We start from the raw sequence: 21,316 nt of genomic DNA, 5'->3' as shown, positions 1-21,316 counted from the left end.
GTTTGCCACTCAGCCCCCACAACCTTGTTCTTGACTGTGTAATTGAAGGCAAACCCCACTTCAGCTGGAACTCAGTTGAGAGGGACACCGTGGAAGTGTATGTATTTTCAGGCAGCTAAGCAGTGCCGAGGTTGGTGCAAGCAAATTACCTTCTTTGGGGCCTTTCTGACTGCCACTTCCCCACAACTTTGAGCCTGACTCTTTGTCTAGAATGACGCGGATGAAGGCGAGTAATTGGGGGGTGGGGCAGTCGGAGATGCAGGTGTTTGGGCCCTTTGAAAAATAATAATGTGATGGTATAGACACCAAAAAACAAGCTGAGTGAATGGGTGTGGAGGCAAGTGATACAACATCATTTGGCGACTGATGTATTTTTGTCAGAAGCGTACGAAGTACAAGTTAGACAGCTGGACAAGGTTATGGCTAGGAGACAATGTTTTATTTGCAGAAGATACTTTTGTCTAGAATTTTTTCCTATTAATTTATTAATGATAAATGTCGTCTATGAAAATATTGTTGTAATAAAAAATACATACAACTTTGGGCCAACAGTGTTAGACAGTTATTTGTATCTGGCACTTACTCCCCGCCTCTTAGCTCCCTCTTGCTCTGAAGGACAAACCAATGAGAGAAGCGATCTTTGTACAGTTCAGAAGGAGACCAATTGTTAGTCTCCAATGCCAATGTTCTAAAAGACCAAAGTCAAAAAAGAAACCCCTTTGGATTAAGGCACACTTCACACAACGTTCATACACAAGCACCCCTCTCAGCAGTGGTATAGCTATAGGTACGAAGGATGCAGTAGAACAAGAAGAAATTATCTAGAAAGATACAGATCTGGAAAAATAGCCACATTTATTAATGGTTAAAAATAATTAAAAACACTGTGTACATCACAATAAATATCAAGTTGATAACACTTCCAGTCATAGGCTGAAAGGAAAAAAATGTCTTTTCTTTTTAGAATACGGTGTAGGCTCTATTAAAAACACAAATGTATATATACATAACACATTAATATGCACACAATTAATATACAGAAAAAGTAATTGGGAACATAAAAGGAAAAATTAATTCCTATTGCAGAAGAAAGCCAGTAAATGATACACGGCTCAATTGTAACAGCTATATTTAATGTACAAAAATGCTGTAATCAGAAACAATTGTCATCATAGATTTTACACGGTTTTCTTTTAAAAGCATTGGCGCGTTCTGGTGGGCGCTACATTGTTGGCCCACACCTTCTTCAGGAAAATGTATAAAAAGTCCCAATCAAAGAAAAGATCTGTTAGTTCTGGGAGTTTTAAAATCTTCAGAGTATAATGCCAACTGGAACTCAGAAATAGTACTGCCAACAGGTTCCGTGTATCATGTGTACCTTTAAGCAAGTATTAAGTCACTGATTATTGGGTAATTGTCAGATATCCGCAATTCAGTAAACTTCTTCTATCCTTAGGTAGTTTAGTATATTCTGTTAAATCGTTCATGTAAGCCACCATACATTCCTTAGTGGTTTCACAAGTAAAAGTTGGTGACACTCCTTTGCTAAGTCTCCTGCCTGTCCCGGTACTTGCCGGTGCGTCTTGAGTCTGTCTTGTTTAAAGCGAATCGCACAACAGGGTTATTACTGGTTCACACCCGTATTAAAAAGTTCAAGTTCAAGAATTTATATAGCGCACTACTCACCCAGAGGGTCTCAAGGCGATTGGGGGGTGGGGGGGGGTTTCATTAAATATCGAATAGCCAGGTTTTGAGTTCTTTTCTGAAGGAGATGTGGTTCTGTGTAAGGCGGAGGTGAATGGGGAGCGAGTTCCAGGTCTTGGCCGCCAAGTAGGAGAAGGATCTACCTCCCATGGTGGATCTTTGGATACGTGGAACTGCGGCGAGGGCTTGATTGGAGGATCTCAGTTGGCGAGTGGGTGTGTAGAAGGATAGTCGAGTGTTGAGGCATTCGGGACCTAGTTTGTAGAGGGCCTTGTGTGCGTGGGTGAGGAGACGGAACGTTATTCTCTTGTTGACGGGAAGCCAGTGGAGGTCTTTCAGGTGGCCGGTAATGTGATCTTGGCGAGGGATGTCTAAAATGAGTCTCGCTGATGCGTTTTGGATGCGTTGGAGTTTTTTTTGTAATTTGGCTGTGATTCCGGCGTAGAGGGTGTTTCCGTAATCTAGTCGACTCGTGACAAGTGCGTGGGTGACAGTCTTTCTTGTCTCGGAGGGGATCCAGCTGAAGATTTTTTTGAGCATACGAAGTACGTTGAAGCAGGAGGATGAGACGGCGTTGACTTGTCTGGTCATCGAGAGTGCGGAGTCTAGGATGAAGCCAAGGTTACGTGCGTGGTCTGTGGGTATGGGTGCTGTGCCCAGAGCCGAAGGCCACCATGAGTCGTCCCAGGCAGAGGGGGATGATCCTAGGATGAGCACTTCCGTTTTGTCTGAGTTAAGTTTTAGGCGGCTGTTTTTCATCCATACGGCTACTTCTTTCATGCCTTCGTGAAGATTGGTTTTGGCGGTGTTAGGGTCTTTGGTGAGGGAAAGGATCAGCTGGGTGTCGTCAGCGTAGGAGATGATGTTAAGGTTGTGTTGACGCGCGATGGATGCGAGTGGACTCATGTAAACGTTGAAGAGGGTGGGAACTGAGTGAAGAGCCTTGTGGTACGCCGCAGATGACTTCGGTGGCCTCTGATTTAAATGGGGGAAGTCGGACTCTTTGAGTTCTCCCAGCTAGGAACGAGATGATCCAGCCCAGGGCTTTTGCTTGTATTCCGATGTTGTTGAGGCGTTGTATGAGGGTGCTGTGACAGACAGTGTCGAAGGCGGCGGAGAGGTCGAGTAGAATGAGGGCCACTGTTTCTCCGTTGTCCAGTAGTGTTCGGATGTCGTCTGTAGCTGCGATGAGGGCGGTCTCGGTGCTGTGTTTGACTCGAAAGCCTGACTGTGAGGGATCGAGGGAATTGCTGGATTCAAGGAAGGCAGTGAGCTGGCTATTAACGGCTTTCTCAATGACTTTGGCAGGGAATGGGAGGAGGGATATGGGGCGATAGTTTTTAAGTTCAGAGGGGTCTGCTGTGGGTTTCTTCAGGAGGGCGCTGACTTCGGCGTGTTTCCAGCTTTCTGGGAAGGTAGCAGAGTTGAAGGAGCAGTTGATGACATCACGGAGATGGGGTGCGATGAGGGAGTCTGCTTTGTTGAAGATGTGGTGGGTACAGGGGTCAGTTGGTGAGCCAGAATGGATGGAGTTCATTAGATGGTGTCTTCAGCGGTGATTGGGTTCCAGGCGTTGAGGTTGTTAGAGGGAGGTTTAGGTTCGGGGGGGGGGGGGATGAGAGGATTCTTCGTTGGAAGTGTTTTTGAAGCTGTTATGTATGTCGGCAATTTTGTTGTAGAAGAAGGAGGATAACGAATCGCAGAGGTCTTGGGAGGGAGTGATGTCGTTTGCAGCTGCGGTGGGATTGGTGAATTCTTTGACGATGTTGAATAGTTCCTTGCTGTTATGGGCGTTGTTGTCGATTCTTGAATGCTGATTTCTTGGTGGATCGAATCAGTTGGTGGTGTTTGCGGGTGGCTGTCTTTAAGGTGGTCATGTTGTCGGTTGTTGGGTTTTTTCTCCATGTTTTCTCGAGAGTACGGCATAGCTTCTTGGATTTCTTAAGGTCATCGTTGAACCAGGGGGCCTTTTTGCTGTCCTGTTTGGTGTGATGGTTTTTCAAGGGTGCTAATTCGTCAGCGCTGTGAGTGATCCATTGTTTGAATTTGGTGGCAGCTTGGTTTGGGTCCGATGAAAGGGCGGTTGGGTTTTGGTTGAGCGATGTGAGGAGTTGGTCAGTGGTGATTTTGTTCCAGTTTCTTCGAGGAATATGTTGTGGGTCGGGGTGGTTTTGTAGCTGAAGTGAACACAACTGTGGTCCGCCCAATGGAGAGTGGTGGTGCGATCGAAGGAGATGTGTTTGCTGGAGGTGAGGATTGGGTCGAGCGTATGTCCGGCTATATGGGTGGGGGTGTCAACAAGTTGTTTGAGACCGAGATTGGCCATGTTGTCGAGAAGGGTGGACTGATGAAGTCAATGATGTCTTCGCTGAATTGTTTACGGGTACCTGGAGGCCTGTAGATGAGGGTGCCTCTGAGAGTGGTTCTAGGGTCGGTGTGGATCTGGAAGTGGAGGCATCGCCATCGTCCATAAGAACACCATCAAAATCACAACCAGCTTCGACGACAACCTCGAAGCTGGTTGTGATTTTGATGGTGTTCTTATGGACGATGGCGATGCCTCCTCCTGTTTGATTGGTGCGGTCTTTTCGGATGATCTTGTAAGTGTCCGGGATAGCTATGGCGATGTCGGGTGTTGATGATGTGTTCATCCAGGTTTCTGTAAGGAAGGCGACGTCAGGTGAGGCAGTGTCGAGTAGGTCCCAGAGTTCGGTGGCGTGTCTGTGGACCGAGCGGGTGTTCAGCAGGATGCACTTAAGGTGGTTAGAGTCGGGGCTGTGTTTGGGGTTATTGGATATGGTATGGATCTTGGTGCTGGTAAATTTGCAGGAGTGGCAGGCGAATGGTCCGTGGGTGTGTCCTGGGGTAGCTACGCAGCATTGTGGGGTGCGTCCGGGGTTGAGGGCTAGGAGGGTGTCGACGTCGTACGTTATGCGGGCGGAGTGGGTTTTGCGAGGGCCAGGGGGTCTGTCGCTGGGCGCGGTCCAGGCGCGGACGGGCGTAGACGGGCTTACCTTTGGCGCGCGAGGGGCGCGACTGCTGCGCGTAAATGCATCTAACATATGTGGGGAAGTGGAGGGGGGAGGGGAGAGGGAGGATCAGCTGGGAGGCGGGTGCGAGGTGAAGGGGACGGACTCTGAGTCACAACATAAACAAAATGGCCGTAGTAACAAAAACGAAACTGGCGAGAGGCTGGGGCACAAAGCCAGAATAAAGCAGCTTTTACGCTCTAACAATAAAGCGCTACCACAATGCAAAGCAACACTTGAGAATCAGGTCAACACAGTGAGCGATTGAAAGTAAAAATAAAACTGCAATTAGGAAAAGCTTATCTCAGTATATCGCGCTTTTAAGTAGATCAGCACTTCCCTAATGAGGGCACAGAGCGCAGCTAAACGATACCACGAGTGCAGCAAGGAGCTCAAACGATGTCAGGAATGCAGCAGAGAGCTTGGGGAGCGACCGCTACTGAAAGCGCCAGGACGGTCACAGCGCTGCCGAGGGCGGGAGCCGGGCTAGGCGATTAGTGGGAGGGAGGATCAGCTGGGAGGCGGGTGCGAGGTGAAGGGGACGGTCTCTGAGTCACAACATAAACAAAATGGCCGTAGTAACAAAAAACAAAACTGGCGAGAGGCTGGGGCACAAAGCCAGAATAAAGCAGCTTTTACGCTCTAACAATAAAGCGCTACCACAATGCAAAGCAACACTTGAGAATCAGGTCAACACAGTGAGCGATTGAAAGTAAAAATAAAACTGCAATTAGGAAAAGCTTATCTCAGTATATCGCGCTTTTAAGTAGATGAGCACTTCTGTAATGAGGGCACAGAGCGCAGCTAAACGATACGAGTGCAGCAAGGAGCTCAAACGATGTCAGGAATGCAGCAGAGAGCTTGGGGAGCGACCGCTACTGAAAGCGCCAGGACGGTCACCTGGTCAACAGCGACTGTTTGTCAGGATTCTTTACATCCCAGTGTTCAACAGCAATCTGTCTCTTATAGTAACCTTCATGCGGGGCAGGATACCTTCGTCAGTCAGCGTAAGGAATACGGGCCATCTAGCAGTACTTTAAATATACTCCCGGTGCCCTTATTCACCCGGAAGCATACCATTGTGTTATGTGTATATACACTTGTGTTTTTAATAGAGCCTACACCGTATTCTAAAAAGAAAAGAGAGACAATTTTTTCCTTTCAGCCTATGACTGGAAGTGTTATGAACTTGATATTTATTGTGATGTACACAGTGTTGTTAATTATTTTTAGCTAATAATAAATGTCTATTTTTCCAGATCTGTATCTTTCTAGATAATTTCTTCTTGTTCTACTGCATCCTTCGTACCTATAGCTAGACCACTACTGAGAGGCGTGTTTGTGTATGAACGTTGTGTGAAGTGTGCCTTTATCCAAAGGGGTTTCTTTTTTAGGTCTCGTCCTTTTCCATTGCGAAGCAATGGGAAATGGGGGAGAATTCATGTGCTCCATCGGATAGTCAAACCACCGCTTTTCTCCGTGGCGTTTTCTTCGAGTGCACGTACAGGCACGCGCATTTGGCCATCTGTTCCTGTTCCTAATGGCCCTCCCCCAGCACAGAGCGCGCATCGCGGCCGCACAGCACATCAAAGGGCTTCTCCCAGCGTGTGCTGTGCGGCTTCTCCTCCCCTAATTATGTGGCCGGCTGCAACGTGTATTGGCAAGGTTTGTTTAACAATGTTCTTGCTATTGTTGGTGTCTCTTAATTTTCTCTTGAAATTGTTTCTTCTTTTTTAAACACGCTCACACCTTTTGCCCATGTTCTCACTGCACAAAACTCATAAATAAATATATACATTTAAAAAACGATTGGCATACTTTCCGTTATATACTCATTTGTTTACACGTGATACGTCATTGAGCATGTAATCTTTCACTTTAATTCATTTTGAATCTCTTGTCAGAAGCCAAATGTTTCTGTTTGTAATAAGCGTCAATATTGCTGGATTTTTATCCTTTCTTGTTTTATTTGTTGCAGCTTTATATAGCACCAAATAGATCCAAAGGTATTGTACACTGGTCCCTCTCACCCACTTCTTGTGGCGAGGTTAATGCATACTCGAGTTTTATTTTGGTGTGGTTACTTTCAAAGCTTCCCCCGTCCCATTGCTGTTTTCAATGCCATCATCCACCTTCCCATTATTGTTTTAAACCCCTCACCCCGCCACTATTTCCAGTTATCCCCCACTATCCCTCTGTGGCTTTCTCAATTCACCCCCACCCCTCCTGCTGTTGCTTTTAAATCCCCAAAACCCTCCAGTTGTTTCTGTCAGACCTTCCCCTCCTACCTCGCCATCCCACCAGATTGCCTTTGACAATGCTTCTTTACTTAGATTTCTGCCGTGCTGCGCTTGGGCAGCATGCATTTCTGAGAATGACAGTCCGGCAACTAACCCAGAGCGTGCTCGGGGTAAATAAATACAAGTAAGAGTTAGAGTTCTAAACAGCACGGACAGTGTGACTGACTCGAGACGGGGTGCTGCAGTTCCTCAATGCTGCTGTCTGTCAGACCAGAACATGTGCGCGTGGGACAGCAATGCACCGGACTTGTTCATATAGCTCTTTGCCACCGTCCCATATCTTTGTAAACCGGCTTTGCTGCATGAAGTGACTGTTCTGCATGCCGAAACCTAAAACTCACGTGCCTTTATTATTTATCATTCTCTCTCTCCTTTATTGTTATTTATCTCTCCCTCCCTCTCGTTTGTTATTTATCTCTCTCTCTCTCCTTTATTGTTATTTATGTATATCTCTCTATCTCCTTTATTGTTATTTATTTGGACTGATCAAAGTGAACAACACTGCTGGAGTCCTGCTCACACGTTGTCATTGGTGCCTGAATCTTGTTTCCCGTGGGTCTCAGCCGGTCGGTCATCCCTTTGTTTTGAATCTGTGCTTTGTACATATGGATGCTGACAAAAAGGGGAGGTTCACAATAGGCTGCAGCATCACAGTCATGTGTTTTGTCTTGTTTTTGGTAATTACAACATGACTGTGGGCTCCGTCACTGCTCATGCGTCCACGTAGCAAGACTAATAAGCATTTGCAATCCAATAGGTCTCGCATTACTGAAAGTTTGAGCTATTGGCGTTGCATCATTATTTGCAACGCCAGTAGCTCAAACTTTAACTACTGCGAGACCTATTGCATTGCAAATGCTTGTTGACTTTGGTCTTTGTGGTACCCCTCCCTTTGCATGGTTGGTCCCTCTCTCTTATTCTGAAATGTTCTAAAAGAGAAATTACTTGTGCTGGGACGGAGGCTCCCAACCACAGGAAATTCCCTGTTGCTACCAAGCTTTGGTAATGGTGATGCTGTCTAGCACCAATAAGAATAAAAACAAGCATTTACAATGCAATAGGTCTCACATTTGCGAGAGTTTAAGCTATTGGCATTGTAAATGACAATGCCTTTTATTTATCTATTTTGATAATTAACACATAAATAAAAAAGTAAAAATATAAATAAAAGGCATTGTTATTTACAATGGCAATAGCTCAACCCCATGTAAATGCGAGACCTATTGCATTTAAAAGAAGTGACCTCCATTGTCCCAGGCTGCTTGTGAAGTGAAAGTGTGCATGGCGCGATGAATGTTTTTAGGAAAGCATGCTGTGCCTGCAGTAGGAGAAACTCATCAAAGGAAATACAGCTTACAGACTAAGTACGACATACCATGTAACAACATAAGTAAAAGGGCCAGTCCTCATGGGAGGTTACAAATTGAGACAAGGCAGTATTAAGGAGGGACTTAGAAGCCTATTAACGAATCAGAAGCCATCATTTACAAAGGACAATGATGCAAGCCAATGAAAAATATGGGCGGAGCTTCAAGTCCATACTCGAATGCAGCATGGCTCGCAGAGCAGTGCATGCGCTGCCCAGGTTTGACCTAAAAATTGGGACTGGCCTAACCAGTACCGCATGGATCTGGGAAACGTGCCAGCTATGGGTGCAGCGCCCCATTAGTATCCTTCGAGCACTGCACTTTTGGTAGCAAGCCTTCTGCTGAACCCCCAACCTTGAGAGCTCGGAATTCAAGACTTTTCTTCATTGGAGGTGGTTATGTTATGCTCACAGACTGTCTATTTAAGATTAATTTAAATACCGTGTGACAAAATTGTGTGAATGCACATAGATTGTTGTTGTTTTTTAAAGTGTGGAGTAGATCCAGCAGTGTAGCGTCGTTTGCCTGCGCCCAGGGCAAGACAAGTGTTGTGCTGCGCAATTTGCTACCCCAATTTTGGTAACCTAAGAATTTTGCGCCCGGGGCAACTGTCCCTGTGGCCCCGCCCACGATACTCCACTGGGTGGATCTAGGTAGCCTGTGCCTACCATATACACTCGTGGGCGGAGCAGTGCAAGACATCTCGCTTTCAGGAGTGTCTCAGGTTAGAGGTGTGCTGTACAACCAGAGCCTTTGCATGACTGTGTTTCAGAAGCGTTTACACATCTGGGTGCTTTAACTGTTGTCTTTAGCCCTTCCCTAGATTATTGCTTTATTGTAGCCCTGAATCACTAGATTTTGCTTTTGTTCCTGTTACAAGTTTCACTGTCTGAGCACTCCCTTCCATCTCTTTGATTATCACCAATACCTTGTGGCTCAGTGAGTGCATCTACTTTAGGAATCTTGGTTTTAAAGCATGGTCATAGGTTCAAATGCTGAAGGGTTCACTCCGCCTTTAATCCTTCGGAGATTGTTTAAATACGCCTCATTGTGTTGGGTAGCAATAAATGTCTATCATTCCCAGATAAGATGTAAGAAAGATGCCCAAAGGGGTGAACGTGCGCTTTGCAAATACTCAGTGGTGTAGGTAAGGTACAAACTAATAATACAGAAAATCTCTATCTGTATTTAATCAAAAGGTGCTAAAAGTTTCCAATAGATAAGCTCCAAAGCAGCTGGCCTATGTACAGAGACATGCAGAGATCATAAATTCAAAAACATATCAGAATTTATTAATAATCGGTTCATATACTCTTCTGCATAAACAATCACTCAGCAAAATAAATAACATCCCAACAACCCGTTCATTCAAACATTCATACCAGCAGACTCATAAACACACATTCTCATTCGTCCTGACACTCAGGGATCCAGTCATACTAGCAGCGATAAGGCAATGTTTTAAAAAGTGGACCACAGTTGTCAAGAACAATCATTACGTATATCAGTTTTTATATACAGAGATCTTTTTTTTAAATATAGTAGAAAATATCATCCAATTGATGTTCAAAATTAGACAATAAAACATAAATAGATGAAATGAAGAGTTTTTGCGTGGACCACAGAAGATTTCTATGTACAATGCCGACGCGCATTTCGGTGTATGACCTATTGAAGGTCTCACCTTCCTCAGGGCGGGTATATCCGTAATGCAGGTTGTGGGATGTACCTCAAGTAAGTAAAAATGTATAAAGAATACAAAATATGCATAATCTGCATACAATATAATAATCTATGAATATATCATTTCTTATATCAAATAATAAAATGTATGCTCATTTGATCAGCACAAAAACGGCTCAGCTTCAGGGAGAATTTATTTTTCACAGACTAAAGGAATGATAGGCGGGACCCGTGTACACAAGAAACATGGAGGTGACGTGTAGAACAAGATTCTAGATACCAACCACCAAATGAGTGTACCTAGATTTGAAATAGAAAGATATAGAATGTATAGCAATCACAAAGTATCAGTGATCAGATCTAATATCCACCAAAAAAGACGGGTTTTCATAGGTAAACTCCTGGTGCTTGACACATAATAAACATACATGGACTATATAGATACCTGAACTCGGGTACAGAGAAACTAATCCAGGCCAGTAACACAGCTAGATGTACAAAGAAGTACCTATTAAAGACAAATCGTCACAAATATGGTGTAGTCAGCGTGATACGCCGATGGCTAGAAGATAGCTGACAAGAAAAAAAGTTAGTGAAAATTCTTACCACTGCATGTTTTCTGGACTCGTTAGGAACAGATGCAACAACAGCCCAATAAGATTTTTCCAAATGGATGAGCCCAGATAGAAAAAATGCAGGAAGACAAAAAATATATATATTTCGCCTTTCTCAGGATAGGCTATATGTGCTTATTTCTGTGGGTAGAAAAGAAATAAGTATATTTAAAAATCATACATGATACCAAAAACACGCCCTCTCCATGACCGCTGCAGAGCGGAATTAAAGGAAATGCACAGCGCTGGAAACCGATTTATTAAAAGGAACACACTAGCGCGGCATTAGTGGCATGAGTGGTATTTACCTAAGGGATAAGGTACCACTGGCCCAAATGCACGTAAGGAAAGTGCCTCCATCCCTATTTCCCTCTAGTCCATGGGGCCCCGATATCACTCCACCTGCTGTTCTATTGATAGGTAGACCCCTGGTACCACACACTGTTATCAAATGGCTTTCTTGTCGCTCTCACCCCTAACAATGCTTTGATTTCATTAGTTCTTTCGCTGACCTATCAGAGCTTTTACCTCTTCCTTTCCAGATTTCGAGCTGGTGCTTGGATAAGGCAGGGTAAGACAGCTGCCTTGAAGCTTAACCTAGTGCTAGCCCTCAATTACTGAAAACAAGACTGGAAACTGGCATTTTTTCCAGTTGTGGGAAGTGCTGCAGCAGGATTTCTCCTATACGGTAAGTCATTTCAGCAAAACTGCTGTTTTTAGGTCTCACCTACAAAGCTGTCGAAGACCTATTGTCTCTAATAAATTAAAATATATACATATAGTGGGCTTTGAGTCAGCACCTTGCTCCTGAGTGGAGGCTTTCTTGTTGGTCATGTCCCTCCTTCTTAGGCAATGGCTCTCCTCTCTATTCCCTTTGGTGCCGCCTCTGGAGCATTTCTTTCTTACTATGATTTTGTATGTTACCACTACTTGCATTCAGGAAGATTACTTTTGTTTCCTTTTATCATGGCATGGGAGTATGTGTGCTTTTTTTTTGGGTTCTCTTCCTCATGTGCTGCTTCGTCCCTCTAATCCCCCCCGCTCTCCGTGTTGCTTCCACATCCCGCCCACTTTTCTGGCCTATCCTCCTCCTTCCAACCACACTGCTCCTGCCACTTGGTGGCATCAACTTTTTGTAAAGCATCAGCAAAAACCATTTGATAGCCCAAATGTTTTGCCAATGCTTGTTTGTCAAGATGGCCTTTATTGAGAAATAGCAGACATTATTACAAGAGAAATGACAGTGGTGGGTATTTTGTAGAGAGCTACAAACGTTTTAATATAGTAGCCAGGAAACTGTAGGGCAGACCTATTGCAGGCCTTTTAATTGCTGTAGCCTATAACGTTGCTTTGAACTTTCTCCGAGTTTTTTTGATTGCTGTTCATATTACATTTAGATTGCACTGGTCTTGTGCGTTTTTGTACTTGTGCATATAGCTTGCTCTGTTGCTCTCTGTGCTATACATTCTGCATTAGGGAAGCTCTTTAATATTTCTATAAGGTGTGATAATGCGTCAGCTTCAGGGCACTCTTGTTTATGATACCCAATGACTGCTAAAGACATGAAAATAACGCTTTTCAGCGTAATGGGCGTCATACGGTAGCAGTGGAAATGTTCCCACCTTTACCATGGCACGGATTTAGGGCACTTGTTAATTGTGTCTAAAGCGTGAAGAAACCTTTAAACAGAAACCACAATGATTTGCTTCGCCAAATGCTTATTTATAGTGCCTCTGGTGCCTGTTTACAATTTGAAGAGATCTCTGGCTCTGCCAGTGCATTCGTTGTCGAATTTAAATAGCTCATATTACCCCCTGACGAGGCGCTGGAAGCCACATCGAATGCTGGTCCTGCTAGCCTCTAAATTCAAATGCTCCCCCCTGTGATCTTAACAAATATTTTAATTTATGGTGCCCATCTGTATTCTATGTCAGGCAAAATAGTGGATTTAGCTCTCTTTTTGCACTGTGCTTTACAGGGCGCCTCCTCTCAACCGCAGCATGTTTCCACAGCACCCGCTGCCTGACCCCGGCCGGGCTCGTCCGCCTCAGTCCACACATGCTCGTAAAATGGCGGAACAAGCATTTACAATGCAATAGGTCTTGCATTATTAAAGTTTGAGCTATTGACATTGTAAATGACAATGCCTTTTATTCATTTGTTTTTAAAACCTGCAATCGGTGCATAAACAAGCACTTTGAACGTATAGTCCTTGCTTACGATGAGCAAGGCTGGCAGTAAAAGAGACTGCCAACCTTGCTTCTCATAAGCATGGACTATAAGTACAAAGTGCTTGTTTACGCACCGATGCAAATGAATAAAAGGCATTGTCATTTACAATGCCAATAGCTCAAACTTTAATAATGCGAGACCTATTGCATTGCAAATGCTTGTTTAAACTCAGCTGTCAGCAATGCAGTGTTCCACTACACAACCCATCTTTCAATCCTCATTAGGCACGGGCACCTCCTCCAGAATGTTGGTTGGTCCGCTAATTATCCAGAGCAGCTCACTCCAGAACCATCTCTAGCTGACATGACACCATGCCGGAGGACATGAGCAACAACTTCGTCAGAGTCTTCTTCCATACTACTGGCAGCAAACTCTTCTCTTCGTTAAAGTGTATAGCTTCTAAGCCTCTTTAACTGAAGTTCTTTAATTTTCCTGATCATCCTTGTTCCCTATTATTATTTTCCTGGGGTGGTTGACCGACCGTACGGGGCATTGGTGAGGCTTGTAACATTTTGCTGCTTATTCTATGATGTTTTCCCTAAAGTCCTTTGATTTTGTTGCTTGTGTAATAAATTCTACATGAGCAGATACACATTATTCATTCTGTGTTACATGCAAGTTTTAGGTAGCTCTTACATATGCCCGCACCAGGAGCCATGACGTCCACTCTGCTCAAACTTTCTCATCAAACATACCAGTCAGTGAAAGCCCCTCTAATTATACAACCCTGCCCTGTAATCTGCTGCTGCCTAGTTTTCTTACTCATGCTAACCTATCCTATAAGCCGTGCTTGTACTGCATCTTGGCAACAGAGGAACGAAAATTGCTCAGCTGAAGCGGTTTACGTTTTTGCTACTCTAGAAGGCCATGTACTAATTCTCATGAGCTCAGCTAGGCACCTGCTAGTTCTCTTGGTGGGAATGCGAGCGTGTGATCGATAATGAAACGAGTATTTAGCGGGCTATATATTTGAGTTCTGCCTTCTGTAAGAGATCCTGTCTTCATAGCTGATATATAAACGGATCCCAATTGCAGTTATCGCTAAGATTCTCGAATTACCCATTTTTGAGAAAACCAGAGATGGCGTTTTCTTCAACATCTGTGATAAGCGCAAAACATTCACATTATCATACTTACAAAGACTTGTGACAATAAATACCCATATACATCTAATAGATCAAGTGAGGTTGACTTTTGGAATGCATTAAACTTAGCAATAATCGTGAAAGTATCCAACGCCGAAATTATATTGCTGCCTTGGTGTTTGCGTGCGCGTCACGATTCTCCAAAACACCTTCCGCAACAGGTTTCAAACTAGCCACACCCTGGAGCGCGCTTAATTCCACCCCTTGAGTGGGATCTACAGGTACGGAGAGCTATGTCCCTCTAAACAGGCTTATGCTTGCCAGGGATCCCTTTGTCCGTTGCTGGAAGGCATAACCGAGGTAAATGCAGGCAGAAACTTTAGTTTGCAGCCAAATATACCTTTGAGAATAGGCCTCTATTTTGGGCCTTGTGCTACACAGACTTGCAAGTTCTCGAAAGTTACTTGGGTATATAGGGAGGTTTGTAATTGTTCATAATTCCCAATCATCTAGGTCATTTGCTTGAGTAGTGGGCGCATTTTCAGAAAAACACCTCCTTGTATTTTCATGCTTTGAAGGAAAATGATGGAGATATGTATGACTTGAAGGCTTTTCAATATTGGTGGGCTTGCAACATCCTGATGTAGCATCTCTTGGCTGTCTTTTTATTTTAATTTTAAAGTCTAATGTAGTAGGCATGAGATGATCTCCTGTTGCAGTTATGGGCGTTATACTCGTTTTAATTGGTATTGCATATTTTTAAGTTATTTGTCGAATGTTTGAATGGACAGTAATCTAGCTACTAAACTTTCCTTTAATCATAAACCTAGAAAGCGACATCATTAGGGATGCTGGCTTTTGTGAAAGGCTTCGTTCCTTTAATCATAAACCTAGAAAGCGACATCATTACGGATGCTGGCTTTTGTGAAAGGCTTCGGTATTGTGTGCTCATCGCCTTCCTCCTGCTGGTGGCTGCCCAGGCCTACTGGGTCTATTTGAGAACGCGAGGCCGGAGCCCGCGTCACGATGCCGTGGAGCCGTTACCCCCGCCCCTCCACCCGGCCGCCTCGCTAGAATCACAGCGACCCGCTGGGGTCTGCCTGGTGCCTGACTCCCGTTGATCCCGGGGAGTGGCGCTGCCATGGGGGCACCTGCGCGGGGCCTGGGCTTACCTCTCTCACAGCTGGGGCTCTCCTGCTCTGCCTCTCTCGGTAGGCCTTACTGCACTGGCCCCGGGACGAGGGCTGCACGACCCCGGGTCTCCTGGCTGTCTTTGCCCCTGCGGCTCTGCTGTCTGCTGCAGCGTACACGGCGGGGGCTGACGTCAATGCGGCCATTCCTCACCTGCTAATCACCGGCCCTGCTGATTCCTCACGCCACCTCTCCACCCTCCACACCGGGGGCCTGCCATTTTACCAACGGTTAGCTTCGCTCACCACTCCTGGGCTCATGACCTCACTGCTGCCCCCTCCGTTCATTGCTGGCTGCCACGTGTACCTTCTGGATCATGCGGCGGGCGCGCGGCTGGAGCCCGCGCCGCACTGCCTCAGCTCCCACAGCCCTGATGTAGAAGGGATTCTACCAAGCGGCGGCGACCTCTTGCTCTATTTCACGGGGGCTGCTACCATATTCCTGTTTTAATTGCAAACTCGCAGTGGTATGTGGACACCCTTTGAGATATTCCCATTTAGCGCTGGTTACTGAGGAGATGGTGGGGGCAGAGGGGAGGGGACCAAAGGGGAGTGGGGAGGGAGGAGAAAGGCAATCGCGAAACTGAAAGCGATTGCCTTTGTGAACAACAAAGCCACGAGTGGTGCGCGCGCGCCCAAATGCTTTCAATTATCTTGCCCGTGTCTGGGCACGATAATTGAAACCATATGGCAGGAAATGCGCGTAATAGACACCAATAGGCCAGGGGCGGAGCTATGCGCCTGCCACTGGCCTATTGGTGTCTATTTTACAAAAGAACACGCAGGGAAAGGCAAATAGCAGGCCGGAAAAGGTAAAATCACATGCACGAGCGTGTGCATTTTCCAGGTCCATTTTCAAAACCCGGCCAAAAGGACTCTCGCTGCGCGAACACTGCTGCGCAGTGTATCGCTAAGCGCGAGACCTAAAAAACGCCACTCCTGGAAACACAGATGTTGCAGCTGTGCCTGGAGGCGCTCGCACCTCCAGGGATGTCTGGCGCTCTGGGTGCCTTCTGTCCGCAGTGTTGTACAGTGGTGGGTTGAATAACAAATCCGAAACCGGGGAGAGAAAAGCGTGAATTAACTGAAGTCCCTGACATATATTTAGTAACTTCTTGTAAGATATAGCCAGGGCTTTAAGTGGGATGAAAAAAAGTGTGTGTGTGAGGTCGCGTCTCTAAAAAGAGCGTGGCCTATGTAATAAAGGGCGTGGCTTAACATGTAAACTGTTTCCGTGATTCCCATTCCCATAGTGTGCCATAGAGCTCAGACCAGTATTTTGGTTCCTATCTTAGCTTCTCTTATTGCATCCAGATATATAACTCAACAACTGACATACACTCAAAAACAGCCTGACCTATTGGCTCTGTCCGTGGTTGTTAGCTGTTTAAGATAAATGATTAACAACATTAATTAATATTGAAAATGTTTCAATTCTGAAACCGTGCATTAAACATTACTGAGGCCTCTGGAAGGGGTAATGGTCTTCAGAGTGTCTCAGTCACTCCTGTTATGTTCCCTCTATTTTTGACATGTATGCCCTTTTTATTTCCACATCTTGTTCATCTGCATATCTTGCACCTCCTCTCTTTCCTCTTGAGCACCCTCTTTTCATTCTCGCCTGAATGCATTTCCTCGCATCTGTTTTACTTCACCACCCCAAACACACAACGCACCAACTCACCTATGAGCACCGAATTTTCTTTACTTTTGCCATGCCAACATTTTGACAATTGTATACTAACTTCATATACATTTGCACAGAATGACAGTTGCAAGTGGAACACGTGACCATAGCTCTGTGCGCTCTGCAGAGGCCAAGGATTGGATGATCATGTACTCTGAACAGCTTTATGACCGACTGACAGGCACCATGTGAAACTTGCAATGCAGCCTCAACTCCAGAGCTCCCCGTCGTGGCCCTTTATAAACAACTAGAGGTAACTCAGTCCAAAGTATATAATAATATCCTGCACAAAAAGAAATGCAGAAACACAACATCCTGGAAACAGCTAACACTTAGGGCCTGGAAGGTTAAGTAAAATGTGAAATATAAACAGAAACGAAATTGCTGACATGGACTACCATATCCTTTTTTACGTTCATTGTTCAGAAATTCTGTTTCAAAGTCTGTTTTTCATTTCTATTGGGTCTGAGGCCCTGAGAGACCTGCCCCAAATAAAGATCTGGATATAGCGCTTTCTATAGCTGAGGTAAGGCAGTAAGTTAGGTTTCCACCAACAAATTACAAGAAAATGGGCTCTTATTTACTGAACAGGGATTGCGCTAGTGGCAAAATGCTATTTTCCCAGTAACACAGAAAATCCTTGCCCCCTTCCTGCTGCCGGTTTATTGTAGGGTTTCATAAAAAGAAGTGCCAAAAGGACTCTCGCTGCACGAACACTGCTGCGCAATGTATCGCTAGGCGCGAGACCTAAAAAACGCCACTCCTGGAAAAACAGATGTTGCAGCTGTGCCGGGAGACGCTCTCACCTCCAGGGATGTCTGGCGCTCTGGGTGCCTTCTGTCCACAGCGTTGTACAGTGGTGGATTGAATAACAAATCCGAAACCGGGGAGAGAAAAGTGTGAATTAACTGTAGTCCCTGACATCTATTTAGTAACTTCTTGTAAGATATAGCCAGGGCTTTAAGTGGGATGAAAAAAAGTTTGTGTGTGAGGTAACATGTAAACTATATTTCCGTGATTCCCATTCCCATAGTGTGCCATAGAGCTCATACCAGTATTTTGGTTCCTATCTTAGCTTCTCTTATTGCATCCAGATATATAACTCAACAACTGACATACACTCAAAAACAGCCTGACCTATTGGCTTTGTCCGTGGTTGTTAGCCGTTTAAGATAAATGATTAACAACATTAATATTGAAAATTTGAAACAGTGCATTAAACATTACTGAGGCCTCTGGAAGGGGTAATGGTCTTCAGAGTGTCTCGGTCACTCCTGTTATGTTCCCTCTATTTTTGACATGTATGCCCTTTTTATATCCACATCTTGTTCATCTGCATATCTTGCGCCTCCTCTCTTTCCTCTTGAGCACCCTCTTTTCATTCTCGCCTGAATGCATTTCCTCGCATCTGTTTTACTTCACCACCCCAAACACACAACGCACCAACATTTTGACAATTGTATACTGACTTCATATACATTTGCACAGAATGACAGTTGCAAATGGAACACGTGACCATAGCTCTGTGCGCTCTGCAGAGGCCAAGGATTGGATGATCATGTACTCTGAACAGCTTTATGACCGACTGACAGGCACCATGTGGAGGAAGAGGTGTGGCGCCGCGGCCAGGGCGACTGACGCTGGAATCGGGGGATCACGGTTCGATCCCCGGCTCCGGCGGCAGGGTAGCCCAGCACCATGTGACTCTGGGCAATAGCTTGCTTAATCTTCCCGACGGCCCCCAGCGCCTAGAGACCCTAACGGGTGATTGTGCGCTTTACAAATGTGGATTATTTATTTATTTATGTGAAACTTGCAATGCAGCCTCAACTCCAGAGCTCCCCGTCGTGGCCCTTTATAAACAACTAGAGGTAACTCAGTACAAAGTATATAATAATATCCTGCACAAAAAGAAATGCAGAAACACAACATCCTGGAAACAGCTAACACTTATGGCCTGGAAGGTTAAGTAAAATGTGAAATATAAACAGAAACGAAATTGCTGACATGGACTACCATATCCTTTTTTACGTTCATTGTTCAAAAATTCTGTTTCAAAGTCTGTTTTTCATTTCTAGTGGGTCTGAGGCCCTGAGAGACCTGCCCCACATAAAGATCTGGATATAGCGCTTTCTATAGCTGAGGTAAGGCAGTAAATTAGGGTTCCACCAACAAATTACAAAAAAATGGGCTCTTATTTACTGAACGGGGTTTGCGCTAGTGGCAAAATGCTATTTTCCAAGTAACACAGAAAATCCTTGCCCCCTTCCTGCTGCCGGTTTATTGTAGGGTTTCATAAAAAGAAGAGCCTGTAAGAGAGGTTCATACACAAAGTCAGTGTATTGTCTGCCTTCCCGGCTGTCTCCTTTAGTAATGTTGTGTGTTTTTGTACACATGGCCAGGCTGGCTATGCTAGACACAAGCCCTTGGCTGGAAAACCAACAGGAGAGCCCTTATAGCAACATACATGGTGCGCCGTGGGAGCACAGAAAAAAGCAGGATTTATAGCGATGTGTGATCTTGGGCAAATGACACCTTATCCCCTGTCCGCCAGGTCGCATTTCTGGAGAAAAAAAACTTTTGCATTGCAATAGGTGTTGTATTTAAATGCAAGACCTATGGCACTGGAATGCCGGCCGCCTTTGTCCCAGCTGCTTACTGCAGGCACGACGTGCTTTGCTTACATTCAAACACGTCATGCCTGCAGTAAGAGAAATTCAACTGTGTGTGCTGTGGAGTGCGAGGGCTGCCGTAAATAAAAATAAGAAAACACAAGCTACACGAAGGGCATGGATGGGGAAGGGAGGGAGGGGGGAACAATGGAGGAAGCATCCGAAGATTTCTGTAATCAACACAGGGCGCGCGTCGTGCGATGTCCTTGCCGGTGGGGGGTGGGGGCGGCAAGTGGATGATATTTAACTTTTGCTTATTGGCGTTGGCTTAACTTTTAAAGCGCCCGCAGCAAGTATGACCGCCATTGCTAAAGCTGGTGACCCACCAGTGCTCAATTTAATTAGGCAAACAGTTCGCCAGAAGTGCTAATGCAGGCCATATCGAAAGGACACAAGTAAAAGGTTCAGTCGCCATGGGAGGGTACAAATGGAGACACGGTAGACGAAGGAGGGACTATCCACCCTGTTTACAAATCAGACGCCAGCATTTACGAAGGACACTGACACAAGCCAATGGCAAATATGGCCAGAGAGTGGGCGGAGCTTCCATTACATACCCCACTACACCAGGTCTCCCCTAGAGTAGCGCGTGTGCGCGGACTAGGTTCAACCTAAAAATGGTAATTGCAGATGCTTGACAGCATCAACCAAAAGAGTCATCATTCGCAAGCACAAGGGCATCATGACACTGCTGTGGCCCCACATGGCCATTGATTACATAAATTGGAAAAACACAACATAATCTCAAATAAAGAGCATCCTGCACTCCCAGTCTGCCAAGTTTCTTCAAATCGTACTCCGTAGCGTTTAACAGGGTTTCACTCTCTGATCCTTGAGTGTAATCAACCAATGTCTGAAGCTTCGTTCCCCAATTGGGGTTCGTCCCCTTATGCACTGCCTTGTGTTCCTATACAAAGGGACACAAGTCAGTGCATAAGGGGACGAACCCCAATTGTAGAACGCAACTTCAAAAACACAACATACATATTCATCTTATTAATTGTTTTGTACCTTTTGATTTATGTTATCTGTGTTAATTGTTTTACATATGTGTTGTCTGTACTGTAAAGATGAGATTATCAAAACAAGCATTGGAAATGCAACAGGTCTCGCATGTGTTAGAGCTACTTGCCATGAGTTATAGAGTGTATGTATATGGTGTGTAGTGGTATTAAGTAAGTTGTATTGTATTAGTTAGCTGTGGTTTTGTGTAGTGTGGATTTATGTTGTGGAAATAATTGACGTGTGCTGTGGAATTATCTGGATAGTAATTAAATGGTATTAAGTGTACCAGAATTATTTAGAGTGATATTGTGTGTTATGGAGTTTATTATGTGGAATTGTACTGTGTGTTGTGGAGTGGCATGTTATGGGTATTTAATTAGGTGGGGTGATGTTAACTTTTGTGGCATGATGTGGAAATCTGTGGTGTGGATCAGGGGTATGTGGTGTGTTGTGGAATTGTGCTGTGTATTTGAAATATGTGGTTTGGTATGGAAGTATGTTGTGTGTATTGGAAATGTGTGGAATTGCATTATGTTGCCTGGAACTGTGCGGCGTAGAGTAAAATTATGCTTATTGGTGGAATTATGTGTCATGGTGTGGAGAGCATTTATGTGAATTGCTGGTATGTGGCATAGAGTGCATTTATGTGGGATGTATTTATGTTGTACTGAGTAGAGTGGTATTATGTGGAGTGTAATTATGTTGTGTGGCATTGAATTGTGTGGTGTTGTGTGGAATTAAGTGGGGC

This window comes from Lissotriton helveticus, chromosome 11 (assembly GCF_964261635.1).
Source record: "Lissotriton helveticus chromosome 11, aLisHel1.1, whole genome shotgun sequence".
NCBI lineage: Eukaryota > Metazoa > Chordata > Amphibia > Caudata > Salamandridae > Lissotriton > Lissotriton helveticus.
This window is presented reverse-complemented; position numbering follows the sequence as displayed.